This window comes from Geotrypetes seraphini, chromosome 14, assembly GCF_902459505.1.
Source record: "Geotrypetes seraphini chromosome 14, aGeoSer1.1, whole genome shotgun sequence".
NCBI lineage: Eukaryota > Metazoa > Chordata > Amphibia > Gymnophiona > Dermophiidae > Geotrypetes > Geotrypetes seraphini.
In genome coordinates this window covers 2,088,192-2,115,309 of record NC_047097.1, presented here as the reverse complement: position 1 = coordinate 2,115,309, position 27,118 = coordinate 2,088,192, and the positions used below count along the sequence as shown (strand labels likewise).

Below are 27,118 nucleotides of genomic sequence, written 5' to 3'. Positions count from 1 at the left end.
CTCATAACATTGCTAACTATCTTAATGTTTTTTTCAGGCCAGGTCAGTCCAGTCCTAGTTTTACTTGCACTGCCTGCAAGGACTCAAATCTTGTTTGTATTTGAAAAATCTAAACCATGACTGACTGCCATGAGAGAAAACAAGATAGGATCAGCCTATTCCGAAACAAGAGCCAGGTGACATGTATTCTTTGGAAGAAATGAATGGGCGGGGGAGGTGGGATATGACAGAGATCTTTAAATACCTCCGTGGCATAAATTAATAGGAAGCGAGTCTCTTTCAATTGAAAGGAAGCTCTGGAATGAGGGGGCATAGGATGAAAATTAAATGGGACAGAACCAGGAGTAACAAGGAAAGGATGGGGCATTCGTGGAGTGGCCTCCCTGTGGAGATGATGAATACAAAGTCTCCTTTTAAATGCATAATAATCCGAAGAGGAATAAAATTGAATCAACTGAGATATTAATATCCACGTAGGAAAAGCTATAATGGGCCTTGTAGCCCAAAATCTCACATGTACCTGGCAGAAACTCAAATGGTAGCAATATTCCATGTTCCCAGGGCAAGCAGCGGCTTCCCCCATGTCTGTCTAAATCTCCCCCCCCCCCCTTTGTGACAATAAACTTTAAAAGGAGCATGTGATACTTTAGCAGTATCATTTTTATTTCATGGTAGTAAGGTCAGGAACCAGGCAAAAAGGGCGACCTGCAATCAGACAGCTGGACACATTGAAAACAACCATGGGGATGACACTGGAGGACCTTACCAGACTGGCACAAAACCGATCTCTTTTTAGATCCGCAATTCATCAAGTCGTTAGGACTCGAGCACGGGTTGATGGCACTTAACAACAAGGTCAGCTAATCAAAGCCCTCCACTCGATTAAACTGTGGAAAGTTACTCAAATTATAGTCTAATCCAGGGGTGGGCAACGAGGGCCGCCATCAGTCGGGTTTTCAGGATTTCCCCAATGAATATGCATGAGATCTATTTGCATGCACTGCCTCCATCGTATGCAAATGGATCTCATGCATATTCATTGGGGAAAGCCTAAAATCCCAACTGGAATGCGGCCCTCGTTGCCCACCCCTGGCCTAATCTGTGCTCTCCCCCCACATCTGCCCGGTATTATATGCTAACAGTTCCCTCTTTGAAAATCGTTGGCACAAGAAGAAATGATATGTTTTCTGTTATGGCTCCTAAATTGTGGAATTCACTGCCACATTATATCAGAAATGAAAAAGATCTTTCATCTTTTAAAAAATTATTGAAAACCTTTTTGTTTCAAGATGCTTTTGATGTTTAATATGCCTTATTTTGGACCCTTCATATTTTGTTATAGATATTAACCGCTTTCCCTCCCTCTCGTTTTTTTTCCTTTTTTGTAATTTCCAATATAAAATGAATTTGTAACTTTTCCCTCCTTTCCCCCTTCAATCATGTTTGTCTTTAAACTGACTGCAAAAATGTTAGTCGATTTATCTAATTTGTATGTTGTATTTTTTATTTTTATTTTTTTTTAAACTAATTGTAAGTTAGACCACTAACTAGTGGCTCTTTAAATTGTTCATCGCTTAGAAAATTTGTATAAGCGATTCATCAAATGGTAATAAAACTTGAAACTTGAACTAGTAGAAAAGCACGGCTATCAGATCGTACAGTGGTTGAAGGGGAGGATTTTCTAGATTCAATTAAAATGGCATTCATGGAAGGAGGGACTCCAGAAATACTATACAGTGGGAATATTTTCATACCACTTCCTAATATCTTCCAGGAGGATTAAAGTCATTCATCCATCGTGGTGGCTGTAATCTTTCCCTCTCTATCAAGACAGCAGAGATAAACATCTTGGTTTGTAGTACAGCTGTCATTAGTGGTAAAATAGCAGAGCCATGACGCCCTTAACGTGGATCAGAGCTCACACGATTCTCATTCTTGCCCTGTAACATTTTTTTTTTACCAGCTTTTCTAATTGCCCCTTATGTTTTCCAGTTGAGGATACTATGTTTCACCCTCGCTAATGGCTGTATATTTAGTGTGTCCCCAATTACATGCTGTGATATTTAGTGTTCAATGAAAACAGCTGGCTGTAAAGTAATCCAGGCAGTGATGATCTCTCTCCCCCACCCCCTTCTTTTTTTGTAATTCCCTGTGCTCCACATTTAAACCCAATAACTACCTTTTGCTGATACTTATTATTAATGTGGGGAAGTAGTCTAGAGTACTAATTTGTGTGTCATGAAACGTCCTGAATATAGGCTGAAATGCTGCCCCCTCCCCACCATTATTTAAGGTTTGTGCTTCCCCGAGAGCGTGCATTTGCAGCACAGTTTGCATTGCAATCATGAGCAGTTCTACAGTGAAACTAAAACTTCGTTTTTCAGCTGCACTTCACAGTATTTTGTGCAGCTTCCTTTAAATAACTACATGCAAGCTGGTGGAGTCAAGCGCCTCTTCCAATCCCATGAGCAACTTTATCCCATGGATAGATGTTGCAGTGGCTTATGTAGAGCTTGAGGCTGGTTGGATTTCCGGTGACATAATTTAAAGAATCTGTGCTTATATTTAGTCTTGTCTGAGAAAAGAAGCCTCATAAATTGCTTCTCTTGTTTATTGGGCTTTTCTATAGCCTCGTAACAGGTAGTGGTCCCCAAATGGTAAAATGTTTCTTCCAATAGTGTTATAGTGCTGTATGCATATATGGACCTAACCTGAAAAACAGGCTATAGCTCCCCAAAAGATTGTTAACTTGCTTTGGGTATAAGCAGAAAGAGATGTTAAATCTAAGAACTCACGGGGATGGGACAGGGATGGAGATAGATCCCGTGGGGGTGGAGACAAATTTGTCCCCGTGTCATTCGCTATCTGCTTTGTATGCCCAGTCCTCCATGTTTCCTAAGGTCATCTTGCAATTTTTCAGTCTGCATAAGTTTGTTTAAGGGGCCACCCAGTTTAAACTGGGTGGCTAATAACATTGGGCAAAGGCAAAGCCCACAAAGGAAAATTGGAAAGGGGAGGGGGGGGCAGGAAAGAGCAAGGTTAGGATAGAGACAGGAGAAGAGGAATTTGATTGGTGGAGGAGTAGGAGATTGGGGATTGGTTAGGAGTGAGGGGAGGCATTTGGGCGGGTAGAATTTCGTTGTGAGAAGAGGGTGGTGCGAGGGAGTCGGCGTTCCCCTCCCTCCCACCCAAGTTGGTTAGGAGATGGGATGGGTGTACAGGGTGGAGACGGGTGTATGGATTGCTGGGGGGTGGGGTCGCAGCTGGAAGAAGAGCCTAGAGGGGAGCATTTGATTACAAATGATTTGAAAATTAATATAAATAAGATGAGTTGAATTATGTCCTCGTGGGCAGCACCGCCACGAGTTGAGGTGACTTGACGACACCGTGGGTCACCGGAGAATGTAAAGGAGAAGACGGGGAGACTGAGGCTAGATCGATACCGATTAGCTCCAGGAATTGATTCAAGGAATTTTGAAAATTTGGTTGAGAATTGGTTCTATGTTAAAATGTTATAATCAAATTGAGTTTTGAAAATGATGTTAATTAAAGCTGCGGCCAACTTTTGCCAATTAAAGAGTGTATTGGAATTCTTTGAAAAGAATGGGGAATATGTGATGTATGAGTCCCAATGTTCTGCCTAGCTGTAACTGTCACAAGTCAGGACAATACACTTTTTACCTGTTGTAGAATAGAAATCACACAGTAGTTTCTTTTAAAACTAGATGGCCTTTATTTGTAAAAGAAAGAGAAAAGAGAAACATCACCATGACCAACATCACCTCTCACAGTCCGGGTAACCACTTACGGCCAGACAAGGAGCTCTCTCCCATGGGAGGGGCTTCTGGGCAGGGCGTGCGTTCCCTCCGCAAATGAGTTACAATGAGCCTCATTAAGGGGCCTCCCTTTAGACCTTTCATACACACAGAGGATGGCCACAAGATAGCATATGTTCCCAGAATGTGAGGATGTTACATATTTCAAAATATATGGTTACAGAGCGAATAAACACCAGATATTACAAATTCAACTGCTTGCTGTTATCAATATGCAAAAGTTCAGTTGTTGGGCAAATCCCAAGCCATCAGAGCAGATGATCTTTCTGAACAACAAATATCTTAATCACTGATGCAGAAAAGTTTCCAATTCTACTCGTAGTTGAAAATACGTCTGCTTAATGAATACAAATATTTTCATTGCCATTTCTAATCTTACCTGCTTCAGTTGACTATCCAGAGAATTGCCCTCTTTCACCCTCCTGGAGGGTGTTTTCCCTTATAACAGACTCCGGAAGAGCATTCCAGTTCTCTACCACTTCCTTACTTTTGTACAGAATCTATCTTTTAACTTCAGAGAGTGCCCTCTCGTTCTTTCTACCTTGGAGAGGGTGAACAGCCTGTCTTTATCTACTAAGTCTATTCCCTTCACTATCTTGAATGTTTTGATCATGTCTCCTCTCAGTCTCCTCTTTTCAAGGGACAATAGGCCCAGGGATTCAAGACAAGGTTGGACAAGTTCCTGCTGAACCAGAACGAACGCATGTAGGGCTGGTCTCGGTTAGGCGCAGGTCTTTGACTTGGGGGCCACCGTTTGAGCGGACTGCTGGACCACTGGTCTGACCCAGCAGCGGCAATTCTTATGTTCTTATGTTTTCTTACACACCATATATGCTAGTACTGTCCTTCAAAGCCATTAACCATTTCTCAGAACAACTTGGAATTATTCTGGTGCCACTAGAAACAAATCCTCCAATTTGAGGGCAGGTCTTAGCTAAGCTACAAGAACACCTCCTGACCAAGCAAAAAGAGAAATCAAATAAAAATAATAGAAAATAATGAAATTTGTATAATTTACAAACTGACAGAGGAACGGGACTAAGTACATGGGCAAACTGCAATTTTACTGTGCAAAATCACTGCCCTGCATCTTTCCAGAAGATTAAAGTATTCAAGTATTTTACAGAGGAATAACTATTGCATCTCCACACTTGCCAAACACGGTTTTCTAGCCATTATCCTCAATTGCAGCTGGAAGCATAGCTGTGGAACTGATATTATCCAACAGAAAACTGCTTCCCTAGGAAGAACTGTAGAGAGAGAGAAGGAATGGGGTATATATGACCAGAAGATAAAAACATTTTTAACAAAAGGTCTCTCTGCTACAAATCCATAAGCACACGCTTAACAAAAATGTTATCTGCTTCCTGTGTCTAGGATAAAGGGAACCAACAAGGGTTGCCTTCCTCCAAGCAGCACTGTACTTACTGCCTAAACTGTCACCACAGGGAGAACAAAGATTGAAAATCCCTACAGATAAGGTCTTTCTACAAAAGGAGCAATCCTCCCATGCAATGGCTGAAACATCCTCTCTCAAGAGACTGGCATTCCTGTAACAATAGGGATAGCAGTCTTGAACAAATACAACTTATTTGCCGAGCTATCAAACTTCCTTTAGATCTGTGGTCCCTCTGGTGACTAATCCCACCATTCATCTCACGAACAACAAAACAAATAAAATATATGATGACCCTGTTAGGCTCAGTACACACAATGGATTCATTATAACCAAATATTGTACCAGTTATAGTCTAAAGGAACATGGAAAATGGAGGCTAGGTGAACAACTATTGAGAAGCACTCTCCCTGGATCAAAAATTCTCTTTCATCTGAAGTGACTTCAGGTCCTAGATGCAGTAAGAAGATCGGTAAGACCATGCAGGTCTGCACCAATCCAATTTTTTGGCTGATTTAAAAAGAGCTATGATGCTCTAATAGGGCTTTCTGATGCACTAAAAAAAAGTGATCGCTTTTAGCGATCCAAAAAAGCGTATGGTCAAGACCAGTCGTACCTGCTCCATTAGAAAAAAGGGCCCTCCTCCCCGCTGATGATGGCCCTTCCCATGAACAGGCACTGCAAACCGCCCCCCCCACCCCAAACAGCAGCGAAAACAGCCTTCTTCCTCCTGTCATGACGACACCACCTGTCCACGAAGGAAAATTGGCAGGAGGAATGCCCACTCCAAACCATCCCCTCCCCTCCCCCAAAATAGGCAGGTTGCTCCCCCCCAGTATCTTTTAGCATTGAAAAGAGCAGGGAAGCATAGTCTCTCCTCCTTCAAGGTCCGCCGATCCTAAATGGCGGGTCTTCCCTCCTCTGTAAATAATGTGGTGTACGGCCCCTCCCAACTGCACATGTGTGAGAGTCACTCTCACAGCGATCAGTTGGAGGCCGAGTCGGGGATTACGACAAACATCCGCGTGAATCATCTGCATGCAAACTTTTTAGTGCATCAAATCCCTCTACTCGTTTACATGGAATTTTAATATTCATTAGCTTATTTGCATGGTCAGATCAGGGAATGAGCAATCGTGCAGAAAACCAGGCGGTGAGCCGTTTTCTGCATCGGGTTGGCAAATGCAATCATCATTAAAGCTTTTAAATAGGTTTAGTGACGATCACTGGCTTTAGTGTATCTGGGCCTAGGAGTTTAATCAAGCAGTTTGCACAGGAGTATAACAAAACCTGACACAGGAGGGAGATTCATTACTGTCATGGTAAACACAAAATTAATAGACAAAACAGCACAGAGAGCAGATATACAAAAAAAAACTCTAAAAATAGTAAAATGTTTCCCAGAATGTGGAGCAAGGAGAAAGCACCCACTCAATGTAGACTTAAACAAATATATCATAAATAAGTACAGCATGTATTCTTGTAACCGCTTAGGTTTTAGGCAGGATAAGCTTGTTAAATAAATAATATAAATAAAAAAAGTCTCATCAAAAATTTGGAGAAAGGCCTCTGTGAAAAGTGGGCCTTCCTGCTAACTATAAATGTTTTATAGAAGCCACATTCAACCCCCTATACTCCTCCCAGGAAACTCCACTTGCCTGGTACCCATCTCCTCTACTGCCAAGCCAACTCCCATTTCCGTCCCTTCTACCTTGCTGCGCCACATGCCTGGAACAACCTGCCTGACTCGGTATGTCAGGCTCTGTCTCTGGCGATTTTCAAGTCCAGGCTGAAAACCCACTTTTATGAGGCTGCATTTAAATCCTAATCCTAACACATATTAGTCACCTATCCCTTCCACCCCATCAGCCACCTTCTCACTCCACAGTACACATGAGCTACCTATATAGAATCCTCCCTTTTTTGTCCTGTGTCTTTTATAATTAGATTGTAAGCTCTTGCAAGCAGGGAGCGTCTTCTTGTGTGTTTAATGTACAGCACCGCGTGTGCCTGGAAGCACTATATAAATAATAGTAGTAGTAAAAACCTCCAAGATCGATATTCAAAGCAATTACCGGTTCTGGCCAGAAATGGCTCCTGGCTAGTTATCAGGGCTATCCACTGATATTTGGCAGCACTTAACCAATTCCTGCCACTGAATGTCAACATAGAATGCTAAACTCCAAGCCGGTTATTTTGTGTGCTGTCTGGGGGTACAGACGGCACTTATGCAGTGAAGTGCCAACATTCAGTCCTTAACTGGCTAAGTTAAGCTGCCAAATTACAGTTAGCTTAGCAGGGTTTAAAAAAGACTTGGATAATTTCCTAACAGAGAAGTACATAGACCATTATTGAGATGGCTTGGGGAAATGCATTGCTTATGCCTAGGATAAGCAGCATGCAAAAAACAAAAGGAATTGACCCCAAAATATCCACAAAGAAGAAAATCCAGAGAAAACCAAAAAAACGCTGTGGAGTGACGATGTTCCCAAATGGACTTTATTTGAAAGTATCAAAGTTCCAAAGGTCCTGTATCCCTAGCGGACTAGATCCTTTAAGGCTCTTATGTGGATGATTTACTTTTATGTGGATGGAATTATTTTATGTGGATGATTTTAGTGTACCTTTGGAACTTTGATACTTTCAAATAAAGTCCATTTGGGAACATCGTCACTCCACAGAGTTTTTTTGGTTTTCTTAGGATAAGCAGCATAAAATCTGTTTTGCTACTTGGGATCTGGGGTGGCCACTGTTGGAGACAGGATACTAGGCTTGATGGACCTTTGGTCTGTCTCAGTATGGCAATTCTTATGTTTTTATGTGAGCCAAGTAAAGGACAATCAAGTCACTGTGACATCACTGATGAGTTTGGCTCTTAGGCATTTGTGGAATGAGGCATTATGACATCACAATCTCAGCTCTGGAATGTTGCTGTTCTCTGGGTTTCTGCCAGGTTCTTGGGACCAGGGTTGGCCACTGTTGGAAACAGGATGCTGGGCTTGATGGAGCTTCGGTCTGTCCCACAATGGCAATTCTTATATTCTTTTTTGTGGCGTTGCTTACGCAGTTAAGTGCACACTTAACCGCATAATAGCTGGCAACGTAAACCCAGATATTCAATGCTGATGCCAAGACATAACCTGGCATTGAATATCCAGGAATAATGCCAATGACAGTTAAAAATGCTCACTGACATCAGCTGAATAGCAACTCCTCCAATATTATTCTTAAAAAAATATATATCAGAGCAGCATGCATTTACTCCACCCAAGGTCGGTGTCCTGCCAACGTGTGAAAAGCTTAAAATTTTAAAAGCCTCTAGGTACAGTTTGATTAATTTTGCACATTATTAAAAAAAATTATAATAATAATAATTTAGGGACAAACCCTTACAGTGACTGACGGGCAATGCTAGAGCAGAGATGCCTAGTGTCCTTATGACTTAACTTTTATCATAGGCTAGAAGCTTTAGAGATCCAGACATGAGAAGCAGAGCATGCAGGAAGCTACAGGCCATAGAATGACTATAAACACAACTCGTATAGCTTTTGTAAAATGGTAAAATAAATGAAATGCTAGGATGCAGGCAACAGAAGCAGCAAGCTAATCTATCACAGAAGCCAAAACTGTAGATTTTGGCTGCCTGCAACCCTATCCTCAGCAAGGTTATCTTTTGCAGGTCAAACAGTTCAAGTGATGCAGTCAAGGTACAACTAGGCAGCTATATGGGTCAATTACTTCACTGTCATTAAGTTACTACATTAGGGTAAAATGCAAAGGAGAATTGAAGGTCAAACAGTTCTTTGTGAAGAATCATGCATAAAAACTGGACAATGCTTCAACTATAACGTTTTTGCCTGGAATCCTTCTTTGACATGTTCTAGTGGCAGAAATTTAAAAATATAGTTGTGTTGTTAGGCCTGTATTGTTTTAATATAAAAACTAAATTATTCACTACTAGGGCACTCCAACTGCAGTTCTTCTGTAAGTCCCATAATATTACAGACCAATATTAAATGTTGATGGGTGCACAAAACTAATGGCCTCTTTTACAAGCTGTGCTAGCAGCTGCCGCACTGCAATAGCCCCGAAGCCCTTTAAATTAGAGAATGACACGGTGGTTGTTACCCGCAGCTAGCCGCGAGTAGCTGCGTGGAGCGGTGAATGGTCTTGTCTCCACAGTGAGGCAATCATGGATTGCGCAGTCCAGCAGCCCCCTCCCGCCCGATCACAGCTTTACACCATCTCCCTTCCTCCACCTCACCTTAGGTGCCTGCCGACTTTAATTCTTTTTCTCCCAGTTGCACGCTTTCAAAAAGACGCACAGGCGTGGCTGCTCGAGTTGTTCAATCTTCTCCTCTGCTGCAACTTCCTGTTTCCGGTTGCGTCAGAGGAGAAGATTCAAGCAGTTGCACGTACGCAGGACCCACCGGAAGTATCACCTGAGGCAGTGTACCACCTGTGAATCGAGCTGGGTGGTTTATGTTATTATCTGCCCATGCGACTTGATCTATGTGGGTCGCACCAGTCGGCAAATTAGGACAAGGTTGGTTGAACATAAAAGCAGGATCCGGATGTCTATCAGATCTGCTCCTCTAGTGTCTCATTGCATGGAGTGCAGCCATACTTTCGCTGATCTCTCCTGGTTTGTTTTGGAGCAATTACCCCGAGATTTCAGAGGTGACAAGATGTTTCAACTTACCCTCCGTGAACAATTTTGGATCTTTGAGCTTCAGGCGGTTCAACCAGCCGGCCTCAATGAAAGTATTGAGTGGCATACTATAATTTGACCCCGGGGCCTTTGATTGGCTCTACTGGATGTCAGTTTTTCTTCTGTCCCGCCTCTCTTAGCGGTTGATTGGCTGTGCTTGCAGGATGACGTTTCCTGTGGTGTCGTTTTAGCGCGCAGCTGCGCTCCTCTCAGTTACCTCCACCCTCCCCCAGCCGGCCCGTTGGTCTACAGAGTTTCATTCTGGTTCCTGAGGAAGGGAGTTTCCCGAAACCATGCCTGGTTGATCCATCTGTTGCCGTTCTTCTTTGCTTCTTGGGGAGTTCGTCCTTCACTTTATTTCAGCTAAGTCGGCTGCGAGTGATTTTGGTTTTTTGGGGGAGGTTCTCTTAGAGATTGTTGCCTGTCTTTACCTGTGTGTGTTGCCTTGTGCTTTATTTTGGCACTTTTTTCACTGTTTGATTGACTTATTCATTGATTTAATTCACACACACTGGAAGAGCCCTATGATGGATGTGGGGGCAGGGACTGGTTGCCCTTGTCCCATGATTTGAGCGCAGGAGCTTTGCTCCTATCGCTGCCTTATCACACTGAGGGCACTTCCTAATCACATTAAATTATTGAGTTCTTTAATTCTTGTGGAGTTTATTGTTGTGTGCTGCGGGTTTTAGACAGCCAACGATTTCTTTGAGAACCTATTGATCTTATCTGCCTCCTTATTGGTATCTTGTTAAGTTTCTCTGGCAGTTTTTGGAGTTTATTTCTTTGTGTTACTGATACAGGGCAAGCAGTGGCTTCCCCTGTGTCTCTCTCAATAACAGACTATGGACTTTTCCTCCAGGAACTTTTCCAAACCTTTCTTAAAACCAGCTATGCTATCTGCTCTTACCACATTCCAGAGCTTAACTATTCTCTGAGTGAAAAAAAATTTCCTCCAATTGGTTTTAAAAGTAACTTCATTGAGTGTCCTCTAGTCTTTGTAATTTTTGACTGAGTGAAAAATCGATCCACTTGAACTCGTTCGACTCCACCTAGGATTTTGTAGACTTCAATCATATCTCCCCTCAGCCATCTCTTTCCCAAGCAGATGCAGATCTCCCATAAGAGCCATAGAAGCCACATGTTGCTTCTGAGCAACAATGCCAAATAAAGGGTTAAATGAAAGGTGCTATTGTGGAAGAGGAAAAAGTTTTCCAATATTTGCCAACAATAATCAAAAACTAATTTGGGATTATCCAGTCCTTCAAGTTACAGAGGCTATTTATAAAACAAGATTAAAATTTAAGAGATTAAGAAATTATAAAACTGATTTAAAAGATTAAAAAATTAAAAACTGAAAAATTAATGGCCTCTTTTATGAAGTCGCATTAGGCTTTTTTTTGTAATTATTATTACCGGCCGCAACACTCGTAGGAATTCTGTGAGCATTGGAGCTTTAATCGACATGGCCAGCAATAAAAAAGCCTAATGCAGCTTCATAAAAGGGGAGGTAAATTAGAGTGTCATTGTAACAATGGTGAAACTAAAGTAAATAGAATAAAACTGCTAATCAATGTGATGGACGAGCTTATTTTTGATTCCAAATTAACTCAAAACGCAGCTCGATAGTCAACAAGCAAACACGCATTTCACCATCCACCATATGCAGTCCCTCCCTCTTTTTTTCAAAAAAATTTCTCTCAGAACTGAAAATCCAAGTTCGCAAAGATAAGATGATCCAAACAGTAACAAAGCCTTGATTGCTTTGTTGCACAAGTTAGGATAACTACTGCATTAAAAAAATAAAATTACTTGATGTTAGTTTTCAAGGACCAATCACATCACAGAATGATGCTTGTATGGGCGATTGTATCCTTACGCACACAGGTGCTCATAACATTGACAGACTCTTGAGTACACGACGTGCATGTCATCTATTCTAGTGTATACTTATGAAGGGAATCTCTTGTGGTGCACCCGGAATCTCTTCGGGGCACACCGTTTGAGAGACACTGGCTTATCTGGTATTGGAGCAGTCTCAAATGATTTTACTTAGACTGATTGATTTCCTGTACAAATAGATATGACCCTCAAATACTACTTTGTTGCAAAAGGGCACAGGCAGTACAAGTGCTAGACTGCAAGTCTAACCACAAATATAACAGCCACTTAATCATGGCAACAACTGTTGAACAGATTCATCAGGGGATATTTTAGGATCATGTTTATTATTAAACCAGTCCAAGGAACCAAGTTAGGCCAGCTAGGAGGCTGATGTACAGTAATAAGTTGCTCTATCCTTTAAATGTTAGAGCATACTATTGATTTCCCCACGCTCACCTTGGTCTTCATGGAGTAAGGGGTTTTAGTATGGAAAAATTCCACAGTAAAATAATTAAGCATGCAAAGCAGGAATTGCTCCCAGTGTGAAAAAGAACATGCTAAATTTTGGCATGGTTGTTTTACTTCCCCATTAGCACAAATTCTTTCCAGGGCTGAAGAAAAGATTGTACATGGGAGCAGCAGGGTCATCCGAGGTGACGCTCAGGTCTGCCATTTTCCAAGACGGCGATGGGAGTTGCACGAGACCGCTGAACTCCTCCCCAGGCCAGTGAAGTATTATTGGCCCTGGGCAGTGCTGCAGCATGGAGGCCCTCCCTGAGCCAGGTACCGAGTCCAGGGGCATAGTCAGAGGGGTCTATGGGCCTACTGGGCCACCAAACAAATTTTACAGTGCTAGTTAAGGAGCCCAAGAATTTGGTTGATTTTCCTACTAATCCCCATTTATTTATTTATCTATTTTTCCCGGGGGAATCGCAATCTGTCTAACATATCTGCGGCAAAGCCCAGAGTCACAAGGAGCAGAGTGGAATTTGAACCTACCACCTCAGGGTGCTGAGGCTGTTGCTCTAACCACTACTCCACACTCCTTCCCTCCCCCTACAGTAGGGAAAAAAGTATGCTCCATACAAAAAACTGCTGCAAATTACTGTAGCATATTTTTTCTGTTGGCACACTTTTTTAATACTGCAGTAACTTGCATGTCATAAGTTTACAACATCAGGAGTAGCCATTTTCTGCATCTGCATTAAAATACTATATAGTGAAGCTTGGTGCACCTTTTTAACACAGAGCTTATTATATCAGCCTCTCAGTGGCACCATTGTGCACTGCCACATACAGAAGCTGGGTTAAACTCTTCAGTCATGTCCTCCACTCCCTGGGTTAGCCAGAACTGAACACACACAATGGTAGCATTCACACCATCTTGGGGGAGAGATGAAGGGAAACTCGCCCATCACTCAGCAATAACAGGCCTTGTCCAAAATCAGGACTTCATATACCAGGATCACAGTCAGTTAGAATCTGCTGACCCTTTATCAAGGACAGTCAATGCCATTCCAGACAGTGGTGGACTGAGGTTCATGGCACTTTAATTGGTTCCAATTAAGCTGAGAGCCCATAAGAAGCTAAAGAAAACTGCTATACCAAAAGACAATGCATAGAAAAAATATTGAACGGACACATATCTATGCTCACATCCAAGGACGAGTGGGAAAACTACAAATAGTAAAGATTCAGACATTAGCTAGGATGATAAGAACATAAGAACTGCCGCTGCTGGGTCAGACCAGTGGTACATCGTGCCCAGCAGTCTGCTCACGCGGCAGCCCTCTGGTCAAAGACCAGCGCCCTAACTGAGACTAGCCCTACCTGAGTACGTTCCGGTTCAGCAGGAACTTATTTAACTTTGTCTTGAATCCCTGGAGGGTGTTTCCCCCTATGACAGACTCTGGAAGAGCGTTCCAGTTTTCTACCACTCTCTGGGTGAAGAAAAACTTCCTTATGCTCGTATGGAATCTATCCCCTTTCAATTTTAGAGAGTTCCCTCTCATTCTCCCTACCTTGGAGAGGGTGAACAACTTGTCCTTATCTACTAAGTCTATTCCGTTCAGTATCTTGAATGTTTCGATCATGTCCCTTCTCAATCTCCTCTGTTCAAGGGAGAAAAGGCCCAGTTTCTCTAATCTTTCACTATCCACTTTACAAGGTTTATTAAAATTTGATATCCCACCTTATCCAAATTCAAAGCAGTTTTAGAAAATTAAAATAGCAAGTTTACAGCAATAAATAATAAAAAAATGAAAAAAAGGGGCAAGAACTCACTCAACAGACATAAGCCATAAACAGACAATAAGACGAAGACTAATTGGAACGAGAAGAAAAAGGGGAAAGAACTACAATATTTAAATAGTAAAGAACAATTAAGGAACAAACAAAAAGGGTGGGAAACCAGGAGGAACAGCCATTATACATATACATTTAGGGGTCCTTTTACTAAGCTGTGTTAGAAAGTGACCTTAATACACGGGCCAAGGGCAGGATAAGGCCACTTTTTACCACATCTTTGTAAAAGGACCCTAAACTGGAAGGGTGGTATACAAGGGGTTAATGAAAAAAAGTTCTCAGCCCAACCAAGAAGAAAATGATATGGAGCCTTGAAACAAAAAAAGTGTCAAGAAAAGTACGGAATAACTTGTAAGTTTCATGGCTCTACATCATTCTCTTCTTGGTTGGGCTGAGAACTTTTCAGCAGCCCCTCATATCAAATGGTATAAATTAAATATTTTAAACTGCAAAAATGAAAAAGGAATACGAAAATGTTAAATGAAAAAAAATATTGCCAAGTAAGGACACTATTAAAGAATATGGATTTCTAAACAGACCACACTGAAATATATTTAAAGAAACAGTGCACCAACTCTGTTAAAGACATTTTGGCAGCAAGATAAGCTCAGATGGTGGTAAATCAACAAGAATTAACTGTGCTTGGGAAATTATTCCACCAAGTCCACACTGGCAAAGTGATTCTCCTTGCACTATATCTTGCATAAGAACATAAGAATAGCCTTACTGGGTCAGACCAATGGTCTATCAAGCCCAGTAGTGCGTTCTCACGATGGCCAATCCAGGTCACTAGTACCTGGCCAAAATCCAAGGAGTAGCAATATTCCATGCTACTGATCCAGGGCAAGCAGTGGCTTCCCCCATGTCTTTCTCAATAACAGACTATGGACTTTTCCTCCAGGAACTTGTCCAAACCTTTCTTAAAACCAGTTGCGCTATCTGCTCTTACCACAACTCTGGCAATGCATTCCAGAGCTTAACTATTCTCCGAGTAAAAAAAAATTTCCTCCTATTGGTTTTAAAAGTATTTCCCTGTAACTTCATTGCATGTCCCCTAGTCACACCAAGCAAGTCAGGTTTACAGGATATCCACAATGATGCATGCAATTACATGCACTCTCTCTGTTATATGTAAATCTGATTTCTACCATGCATAGTCATTGTGGTTATCCTGAAAATCTGCCTGGTTGGGCGTGATCAGAGCAATTAAGGTCTGAAGGACGAATGTGGGGTGAAAAGGTCCAATTTATGTTTGGTTGAGAAGAGAGAGCTCATAGATTTTCCCAGGCTAATATCGGGGGGTGGGGACAAGGGAAAGAGTGGTATCTTGCCCTCTTGGGCAGACAAGAGGATTCAGGCACAGTTTGACTGGTATAGGCAGAGGGAGAAAGGGATATTTCCCCACACTAACTGTACCTTTCATTCTGCACTCCTGGTGGAATTCTGTGACTGTGCAATGCAGAATTTGCGCAGAATTCCCCCTTTCCCACAAAGGATATTGGATAGTGTCAGCTATCAGGTTGCGGTATCGACAGCAATTCTCACATGCTGCCTGCCACTAACCCAGAAGTCTCTCCGCAGCAAAGGGGAGGATTCTGGGTTAGCGACAGGCAGTGTGTGAGAATCATTACAGATACTATAACTCGATGAATCAAGCCTTACTAGGAAGAGTACAGGGAAGAGGAGGAAGGAAAGTTCCTGGCACAGGGAGGGAAGGGGACAGGTGAGAGGAAGGAAAAATGCTGTCACGAGAAGAGGGGAGGGTGAGAAGAAGTAAATATGCTGGCACAGGAGGAAGCCATACATGGTGAGGGGAGAGGGTGAAATGTTGCACATGATAGGGAGGGGAAGAAGGGAGAGATGGTGCATGGAGGGGGATAGAGAGGTTTGACTCAGGGCACAAGGCAGGGGGAGAGAGAAGGTGAACAGTAAGAAAAGAATCAGAAATGCTGGAAATGGCATAGGAAGGGAGAGAATGCTGCATGGGGGAAGGATGCAAAGGAGGGAGAGAGAAAGAGAGAGAAAAGTGTTGGACATGGGGGTGGATGAGAGGGTGAGAGATACACAGGAGGTGGAGGGAGATGTTGGATCCAGGAGCAGAATGGAGTAATGGAGAGATGCCTTGAAATGGGAGTGAGGGAAGAGAGTGGGAGAAACACTGGATCATGGGGGAGAGTGCAGGAGGGAAGAAAGAAGAGAGGGATATGTCAGGCTACGAGGGTGGGAAATGAAGGAAGAGGGAGCAGATGCTGGGCTATAAGGGTGGAGGAAGGAAGATTCTAAGAATGGTAGAACCTTGATGGGGAGGAAAGGGTAACGAGGAAACAGATGAGAGGATATAACAGAGGGTAGAAATATGGTAAGGCGCTACATTAAAGATGAAAGGGAATGGAAGGCTGAGGAAAGAATGAGATGGGGAATGGGAGAGAAGATGGAAATTTGATAGGTAGCTGAAAAATGAAAAAATGAAGGGTAAGGGCATAGGATGAAGTTAAGGCTCAGGAGTAATCTAAGGAAATATTTTTTTTTACTAAAAAGAATGGTAAATGCATGAAACAGTCTCCCGGAAGAGGTGGTGGAGACAGAGACTATGTCTGATTTCTAGAAAGCATGGAACAGGTATGTGGGATCTCTTAGAGAGAGGAAGAGATAATGGTTACTGTGGATGAGCAGACTGGATGGGTCATTTGGCCTTTTTCTGCCATCATGTTTCTATGTTTCTTTGTAAGAAAGGCAGAAAAGAGATAAAAAGGAATGATCAATATGACAGAGACAGGTGTAGTGAGGTAATAGACAGGAGAGTAGAAAAGAAAAAATGGATATCAACCACTTGAAGGAGAATTAGCAGATGACAGGAAAAGCAGAAAAAAGAAACTGAAACCAACATGATGGAAAAATAAAACATCCAGGCAACTAAGGAAGAAAAACATTTTACAGGCAGTTCCCAGATTAAGAACGAGTTGCATTTTTAAAGCTGTTCTTAAGTTGGATTTGTATGCAAGTAAGAACTTGTAGATTTTAAGATTATTGCTGCTTACCTCTGCTCCCAGCTAACAAAAGGGCCAACTAAAGCAGTGTTCCCTCTAAGGTACAGCATGCACAACCACACACTGTTCTTGTGCCTTGGCCATGCATCATTTCTGAATCTGCTACAGGAGAAGTGTAGGAGTCTATGCCTCTGGAAACACTGCTCAGTGAAATCAAATGAAGCTGCCACTGCGTTCTTAAAGTATGAGTCTTACTTAAGTCAGGCATCTGTAACTCGGGGACTGCCTGTATTTTAAATGTAATATGAATTAGAAAAAAATATTGCTTAAATTTTGACATCCCAAGTCCTCTAAATTTTCTTCACACTTCTACCTCTAACCCTCTGTTGTAGTTCCTTCCTATTTCTCCTACTGTAAACCGCGTCGAGCTCTACGAACGTGGAGATGATGCAGTATACAAACCTAAGGATTAGATTAGAATATATATCCCGTCCTCCCAGAGAACTCAGGACAGGTTACAAGAGAACATACATAGTTCAAAGATCAAAGGGAACCTATGTACAGTCCATGAAGTAAACAGAGGGGGATAACAGAGTTTCAAGACATATGGGATACTATCTAGAACTCAATAGGAGCTACAGGTTCAAAGCAGTGGGAGCCTATCTACAACACAAGGGAGTGGAGAAATGCAGGAAAGTCATGTGGCGTAATGATGAGAGAATCACGTGGAAAACATGTGTAAGTCAGGTCTTACAGCAGACAGCACAATCATGCTAATGGTAACATGTTCATGGTAATAGTGCTGCATTCTGCTTATCATTAGATTACCGCATTAAAGCTTTTACTTATTTACCATACCATACTGATTCTTATATCCCGCAAATGTCGACTAGGAATCATTGTGGCTTACATAATATTAGAGGTTCTGACTTCATATATATGAATATGTTAAAACTAGTCAGTGCCATGTTAAGGGTTATTTTATCATCGGTCACGGCAGTAAAAGCTCCACTGAGTGTCGAAGCTTTTACCGCCACAGAGGACAATAAAAAACCCTAATGCAGCTTCATAAAAGAGGAGGTTAATTTGTCATTCTTATATAACGCTTTTCCCTAAAAACACGAAGGCAAGTAGCTTGCCTTACACATCAGTTTTGACGCTGGTTGGTGTAAACATGTCTAAACGCATTTTGTGGACCATCTTTCTCTAGATATTGGGGGGGGGGGGGGCAAAAAGCAAAATGTTACATAAAAATTCTAGTTCAAATTCTGTACATATAGCCCAACTAATCTGACCACCACTCTAGCCTGGCTTCTAGCCTGCAAACTTGAGAATGACACGGTGACAAAATTCATCACCGTTCCTTTCCCCGCGGATAACCGCGGGAAACCATCTTCATGTCATTTATTAAGGAGAGAGGGAAAAATCAAGAGTATGAATGGCCACAACCACTGACCTGCAAGCTTTGCTTTGAAGAATGCTGGTGTAGAAGGACTGAGGTTGAAACAGACACTACAGAATGACAGTCTCTGGTATCCAGAGCAGATATTGTGATGTCATAATGCCTCATTCCACCAGTTCCTAAGAACCAATCACATCAGTGATGTCACAATGGCTTCATTATCCTTGGCTCACATAAGAATCAGAGTATGAATGGCCACAACCACTGACCCGCAAGCTTTGCTTTGAAGAATGCTGGTGTAGAAGGACCGAGGTTGAAATAGACACTAGAAAATGACACGGGATTATTTCCCGCGGTTATCTGCGGGGACGGGAACGGTGATGAATTTTGGCACCGTGTCATTCTCTACTGCAAACTTGAAAAATGGGTAAAAATTAGATAGAGAACTATCCCCCTCTTTTACAAATGCATAGCGCATGTTTTAGCGCCGGCAGCGTCAGTAACTGCTCTGACACTCATAGAATTCCTATGAGCATCGGAGCAGAATCCGCTGCTGCCGGCGCTAAAACCCGCGCTATGCGTTCGTAAAAGAGAGAGTATATTTCCACATAACAGAACCAAACACCCTACAACTGACCTGGATATCTTTTGAGCCACTTGATATAAGGACCATGGGGTTGAATCTCCCTACATATTTGGCTGCTACAGAGGCTCAGGAATTTTGCAAAACCAAGGTTACAGTGACAAGGGGGAAATGATTTTAAGTTTAGCTCATGCCATTTTAGCAAGAGCTCAAGGCAAATTACCTACTGCACCTGAACATAATTCCCCTATCCTCCAAGGGATTTAACCACCACCCCCTTTTACTAAGCCTTGGTAGGAGGTTCCTACCGGGCCCAGAGTGCTAAAGAATTCCTATGAACATCAGAGCAATGTTGGAGCATTTAGCACCCCGGGCCGTTAGAAACCTCTACCGTGGATTAGTAAGAGGGCCTAAATTTGCAATGGTCAGTTAAATGACTTGCACAAGGAGTGGCAGTGGATTTGAGCCTCACTTCTCTAGTCCTCAGCCTGTTGCTCAAAGATGAGGCCATTTTCTTCTACAAGGCTTGTTTGCAAGATGTGTTGTTGGGAATTTTTGAGAGCCAGTATTGCATCTAATTTTCAAACTACACTTCCCCCTCCCCATTCGCGGTTTCACATCTTTGCGATTTGTTGGGGTTTTTTTTTTGGGGGGGGGAACCCATATTTTACCACGATCCCGCCTCTCTCCAGCCCCCTCCCCATTCGCAGGGGATAGGGGCAGAGCTGGACTGTGAATTGAAAAACCACAAATATCTTCTCGTCCAGCTCTGACCCACCCCCGCCTCCCTCCCGCCTTCCCCCCAGCATCCCGGCCTTACATGGTGGTCTAGCAGGCTTTCGGGGCAGGAGCGATCTTCCTATGCTCCTGCCCCGTATAGATCACCAATAGGAAATGGCTGCCGTGAGCTCCCGTCATAGTCTCTAGAGACTACGGGAACTCACGGCAGTCATTTCCTATTGGCAATCTGCATTGAGCAGGAGTGTAGGAAGATCGCTCTTGCCCCGAAAGCCTGCTAGACCACCAGGTAAGGCTGGGATGCTGGGAGGAAGGCGGGAGGGAGGCAGGGGTGGGTCAGAGCTGGACGAGAAGATATTTGTGGTTTTTCAATTCACAGTCCAGCTCTGCCCCTATCCCCCGCGAATACCAAGGGAGAAGTGTAGTCTGTCAACATATTTATTTCTTCAGCCTAATATTTCTCCATCGCTTGCTTAGGGACCAAATGTTTTGATCTACAACTTTAAGGGTAAGTTTAACACAGTGTGCTTATGCCCTTAAATGCAAATCATTAAAAGATACTTGCCAGTGCATACCCCCCCCCCCCTTTTACAAAGCCGCTTTAGGTTTGTTTGGTTTTTTTAAATCACCCTTCATGGTAGTATTAGCTCGAAACTCATCAAATTTCTATGAGCGTCGGAGCCAATACCACCGTGGCCTGCAATAAAAAAGCCTAACGTGGCTTTGTAAAAAAGGGGGGGAAATGCAGAAAAAAAAAGGTGCAATAGTGCACATTAGCAAATTCAACCCTTTGCGTGCATAATGCAAAACAAAACACCACTTTTTTTTAAATAAATTACATTTTAAACATCTTTATTCAGTCACAAATTCTAGAATACAAAAGACAACTAAAAGAGCCACACTGAAAGGAAAAGGTACTAAATATTTTAACCAGTCAGTAGAAACAAAGGAGGGGGAGCCTAAAAGTTGGAGCACTGGACTGGAGAGTTGTACGGGGACAGAAATCCCACCCATCCCCGCCAGGATCCTCTCCGTCCCCACCAGTGTTCCCTCTAAGCGGGCGGGTGTTGTGAGCAAACTTTTTTCACCGTGAGCCAAAAATATCGGGCGCCAGCAAGTTATGAGCCAACTCGCCCGATTCTCCTCTCGCCGCCCTGCCATCTGCCGTACGCCTCTTCCTATTGTGCGCTGTGACGAGAAACGTGTGCGCTGCGATGTAATATTTTGTGCGCCAGCGCAGCTTAGCGGGAACACTGGTTCAAATGGTTTTATTTATTTCCCCAAATTTATTTTTGTTATACGCATTGAAAATATTTGATATTGCGTTTAAATCAAAATCTCAATAAACTTGAAACGAGTGCCCGTGAGATTGTGGGAGGGTTAAATACTCAAAACTTAGAAGTTTTTGCTACGCCAGCTTTCTGGTATCTTTACATACAGTGGCGTACCTAGCATATGTAACATCCGGGGCCCATCATTTTTTGGCACCCCCCCCCCATCTGTAAGAAAAACATGATTTTTAGTAACAAACCACACGTCACACATGAGTACCTAGGAAAAGGCAGCATCTTACATATTGCAGTGAGCAGTACATCAATACACCCATTGTAAAACTAAACAAGCCAGACCAGCACAGATCAATCCTACACCGTCAATCCTAACAGAAAACACACAGAACACAGAAAACACCTTCGCCTAGTAAGGAATATGTAATCACAAACTAACCCCTCCCTCTTTTACAAAACTGTAGTGTGGATTTTAGCTACGGAGGTAACAGCTCTGATGCTCATAAAATTCTGAGCATCAGAGCTGCTACTACCAAGGCTGGTGCTAAAAACGCTTCACAGTTTTGTAAAAGGGGGGATAAAATAAAAATACATAGACAAAGGTTAAATTGAACCAGCAAGAAGCTGGACTCTGCATACAATGCTTCACAGAAACAGTGACACATGTCTCCTAAAGCAATAAATAAATAGAAATTTTTTTCTACCTTTGTCTTCTGTGGTTTCTCCTTTCCTCATCTTCTTGTAACTCTCTTCCTTCCATCTACTGTCTGCCGTCTCTCTTCCCCTATATGGCATCTTCTCTCCTTCTATGCCCCTTCCAGAAACTGTATGCCTCCCCCTTCCATCTCTCCTTTCACCCCATTGGTCTGGCATCTCTCTCCTCGCCTTCCCTCTCCCACACCTCTCCTCATAGTCTGGTATCTCCCCTTCCCTGATTCTCTGGCATCTCTCTCCTTTCCTTTTCTTCCATCTTTCGCTCCCCCTCCATGCTCTCACATCTCCCCCTTCCTTTTCCCTTAGACTGGCATACCTTCCTCCTACGCTCCAAGCCCTGGCATCTCCTTTAATTCCCTCCCTCATCTTCCTTCTCCCTCCAGCTGGGTACCGCAACACTCTTCCCTGCAGCTCTGCACTTCCCCACAATTGCCATGCTTCGGTTCCTCTTCTTCCTTCCTTCCTCCCCCCCCCCCCCGCGGGACCCTGCGGCACCATCAACTCTTACTCCCTCTAATGTCGGCCCTGCAGCTCCAGACTTCCTCGCACCTTCTCCCCTCCCCCTTTGGATCGCTATTATTTTAAATGTTATAGCCGCGGAGCTGTATCCATCAGTGGAGATGTCTAACCTCGGCCTGCCCCGGAACTCTTACTGCAACAGTGACTTCCTGTTCCTGCCTAGACGGGCGGCTGCTGCAGTAAGAGTTCCGGGGCAGGCCGAGGTTAGACATCTCCACTGATGGATACAGCTCCGCGGCTATAACAGCTCCTGCAGCTCTGCACTTCCCCACAATTGCCATGCTTCGGTTCCTCTTCTTCCTTCCTTCCTCCCCCCCCCCCCCCGCGGGACCCTGCGGCACCATCAACTCTTATTCCCTCTAATGTCGGCCCTGCAGCTCCAGACTTCCTCGCACCTTCTCCCCTCCCCCTTTGGATCGCTATTATTTTAAATGTTATAGCCGCGGAGCTGTATCCATCAGTGGAGATGTCTAACCTCGGCCTGCCCCGGAACTCTTACTGCAGCAGCCGCCCGTCTAGGCAGGAACAGGAAGTCACTGTTGCAGTAAGAGTTCCGGGGCAGGCCGAGGTTAGACATCTCCACTGATGGATACAGCTCCGCGGCTATAACATTTAAAATAATAGCGATCCAAAGGGGGAGGGGAGAAGGTGCGAGGAAGTCTGGAGCTGCAGGGCCGACATTAGAGGGAGTAAGAGTTGATGGTGCCGCAGGGTCCCGCGGGGGGGGGGGGGGAGGAAGGAAGGAAGAAGAGGAACCGAAGCATGGCAATTGTGGGGAAGTGCAATCCCCCCAATGCGTCCCCTTACCTTACCTCCCCTTACCTTTGCGACGCGTGTGTGCGCTGTGAAGAGAAACTTGTGCGCTGCGATGTAATATTTTGTGCGCGAACGCAGGCCAGCGCAGCTTAGCAGGAACACTGGTCCCCACCCATCCCCGCAAGGAATTACCTCCATCCCCGCCCATCCCCATAAAAAGCAGCAATTACTTCTGACAGGATCATCAATTTCAGAGTTTCTTTTGTGTTTTCCTTGTGGAATCTCTTTGGTGGAACCCTTTTTTTGTTTTCTGTTCAGGTAATTAACTTATAAACCCCCTCTTTTACTAAGGCTAACTTATATTATATGGACGAACCCTGCTTCCAAAGCCTTCCATCCCCGTGGGAGTCCCGTTGCCCAGAGGGGGGTCCCCGTGGGAGTCCCGTTGGCCAGAGGGGGGTCCCCGCTGGAGTCCCGTGGGTTAGGGGGGATTCCCGTAATTCCCGTTCAGACCTCTACACTGGACTGGCAACTAAGGAAGCCGGGTTCAGCTCCTTGTGATCTTGGAAAAGTCATAACCCTCCACTGCCTCAGGTACAAACTTAGGTGCCCTTTACCTAAAGGGCATTAGAATCTGGGCTTAGCATATCTTAACATGGGGTTGCTTTGCTTTGCACTAAGCCCAGATCCAAGGCATCTTTGAATTTGTTTTTCAGGTCATGCTCTAATGGTTGTACTGGCATGTGTTACCTTTAAAAAGTTAACAAAGGAAGACGTATTACCAGTGGCGTAGCAAGGGCTAATGCCGCCTGGGATGGTGGCACCTTTTCCAGTGCGTGCTCCCCTTCCCTTCCCCGTACCTCTTTAATTTTTCAGCTGCAAGCAGCATCATGAACTGCCCACCCGCATCTTGTCGGCTCTCCTTCCGATGTCACTTCCTAGGCGTGGGTCCCGCAAGTGATGTCAGAGAGAGAGACAGTGCCAGCATGGGCAGCAATCTCGCGCCTGGGAAATACAAAAGGTATGGGGGGGGAGGCAAGAGGTGCGCATGGACGGCAAAGGGGGGGGCAGCAGAGAGGAATAGTGCTGCGCCTTTAGGAAGGCCCCGCCCGGGGCAGAGTGCACCCTCCCCTCCGTCACTGCCTTTAACGTTATTCTATAAAGGGGGGTTCCTAAACTGGATGTGGATCCCTGCTATTTTGTAACACTGCACACATCTTTTGTGAAAGCTCCTGGCCCACCCATGCTCATCCCACGGCCAAACCCCTTTTGAGTTGCATACAATTCAATTTAGGTGCCTATTGTTAGAAATTAGTCTACAGCCAGTCAGTACTTATATCATAATTAGTGACAATTAAATCACTGGAGCCCATTAACTAATTATTTTGGGCACCCTTTATAGTATTGGGGGGGGGAGAGAGAATTCCTAACCAAGACTGGCTTTAGGGTACTGTGAGGAGGTCAGTCACCTGGGCCACTACATCATGATTGCCGTACAGTGAAAGATGAGAGAAACTGGGCCTCTTCTCCCTTGAAAAGACTGAGAGGGGACATGATCGAAACATTTAAGATAATGAAGGGAATAGACTTAGTAGATAAAGACAGGTTGTTCACTCTCTCCAAGGTAGGAGAACAAGAAGGCACTCTCTGAAGTTAAAAGGGGACAGATTTCGTACAAACATAAGGAAGTTCTTCTTCACCCAGAGAGTGGTGGAAAACTGGAACACTCTTCCGGAGGCTGTTATAGGAGAAAACACCCTCCAGGGATTCAAGATAAAGTTAAACAAGTTTCTGCTCAACCAGAACGTACACAGGTAAGGCTAGACTCAGTTAGGGCACTGGTCTTTGACCTAAGGGCCGCAGCGGGAGTGGACTGCTGGGCACGATGGACTTCTGGTCTGGCCCAGCAGCGGCAATTCTTAGGTTCTTATGTTTGCCACGGAGACACCAAAGTGTGCATGAACCAGAAGCACCACAGAACTTTTCTAATTCAACCCACCCCTATCCCTCCCAAGTGAGTATATCTGGATCCCACCCTTACTAGGCAGAATTAACCCAAGATACAACCCTATTCCTAATGAACTATGGACTTCATGCATATAGACTACCAAGGTTATTTCAGCTTTATATTTTTATCGACATTCAGACACACACGGAAAAAAGGAAGGATGGTGAATTGGCCTTGGGGACAGTGCAGTGAAGATACTCTAAGCACAAAACTGATCAAAGGGTAAGTAAGGTTAAAGGTCAGAAAGAGAAAGAGCAACCCGAAGATCCTCTGAGGCAGCTAATAACCCATCTGGGCTAAAGAAGGCATGCTGTGTCCCGGAAAACTGTTCAATTTCCTGCTGGGACGGCTGCAATTCCAAAAGTCCTGGTCTCAAGAGAATGCTACTTATTATCTCCTCAGAATCCCCTACACATGCCCCCCTCCAGAGCAGGAAGCCCAATGCTTTGCACTATATTTCATTCACTCTTCTAATTTCTTATGTCTAAGCATGAAACAGTTGCTGAAAATAACATTGATTTTATAGTTTAATCTAGTAGGTTTAGAAAGATTTAAGACAAAAAAGGGGGGGGGAACTGTCAAAAAGATGAATAACTGATGAAAAGGGCAATGGGAATTTGCAGTTAAAAACTGTAACAAAACAATTTACAAAAAACATGGATTACAAGAATTATACTGTCAGGCCACTCATCTGGCATAAATTAGTGCATCAGCAAATATTGCTACAACTAAACAATCTAAATGTAAAAACAGTTAAATAATGAGAAAGGGGGGAGCAGTTAAAAATTTTCCAAGGCAAGTGACTGAAAATAATATATACAAAGAGAAGATTTCAGCTTAAGCGTAGTTTATCCCTCAGTAAAGCTCCAAGCATTCAAATAATGCCTCAAGTAAGCTAGTATTATGCTGGTGCTTTTAACAGCATGGACTCCGTTATACACAGAAAATCTTCATTCAAAATCCCAGCAAATAACTGCTGTACATTTCATTCCACAGAGCTACTGCGCCTCCTTTGACAAGCGAAATAAGGTGGGGTAAGCGGTTCCCTCTATTTGGGTGCAGATTAGACGAAAACGGTGAAATCTGGGGGCTTTTTTTTTTTTCCCCACAACTAAGCGAGTATTTCTTTTAACTTCTTGTGAATCCTCCTCCTCAAGCTATGGAATTAAAAGGGCAAACAATTGGGAGGCAGCTACCAAATATTTCTACCACGCCGCATAGGAAAAGTCTTTACTGGTTTGCAAACTGCATTCTCACAATTATCTTAACGTGAATATTAAGCCACACGCTAGAAATAAATGCACAAATCAAGTTATATACCTATTTCGACGTTACACATGTCTCAGTTTTGTTTGGGTTTTTTTTTTTAATTGCTCTAAAACGTATAGATTTTGCAAGCGTAACACTCGAAAATAAGCTACTTTGCAGCACAAATTAGATGCATTTTCTGCTCGGGTAGGTTACTCTTTGGTATCAATGAACGAACAGGGAACGTGCACGGAGCATACCTTTCTACGATCCCAGAAAGCAGGGGGGGGGGGACTGCTGCAAGATGTGTTTTAAAAAAATTCCCGTGTCTTCATAGACATAAAACACTTGGAATAGCCTTTTCAGCCCCACATCCTTTATTAGTCCAGTCCGATTCCGCCACCACACAGAAGCAATCGGACCCACAAGCGCCAGCTCGGCTGCTCAGGTAACACGCACAGCCCCCAATTGCACATACTTTACGAGTTACAGAGATACCAAGCGCCCGCATTCAGCTGCCCTCGCACGCATTCAAGGGGCATCGCTCCGCCCGCCCGCGGCCCCGCATCTTTTCATCCCCCCTCCCCTCAGCTCCCCGTCCTACCTTCAAACTTGTCTTAAAGGTAGCCGCCGGCAGCGGCGGCGGTGGCGGCAACAATTCATTCAGCTTCGCTACAATCAGCCCCGGAGCGTTCCCTAGCTCGCGTCCCGCCCCCTTTGACGTAACTTCTTCCCGCCCTCCCCTCCCC

General features: G+C 43.8%; 1 protein-coding gene across 2 annotated transcripts in view; it reads right to left on the bottom strand.

Annotated features, from left to right (window-relative positions):
- The window catches only part of TLN2 (talin 2), a 572,423-nt gene extending 545,334 nt beyond the window's left edge, over positions 1 to 27,089 (bottom strand). The window contains exon 1 of one of the 2 annotated variants that reach the window (XM_033920311.1): positions 26,974 to 27,089. The gene's annotated coding sequence lies outside the window, so the exon portion shown is untranslated. The remainder of the gene's footprint in view (positions 1 to 26,973) is intronic. The other variant, XM_033920312.1, reaches the window with a different exon arrangement.
- Positions 27,090 to 27,118: the final 29 nt, after the last annotated feature.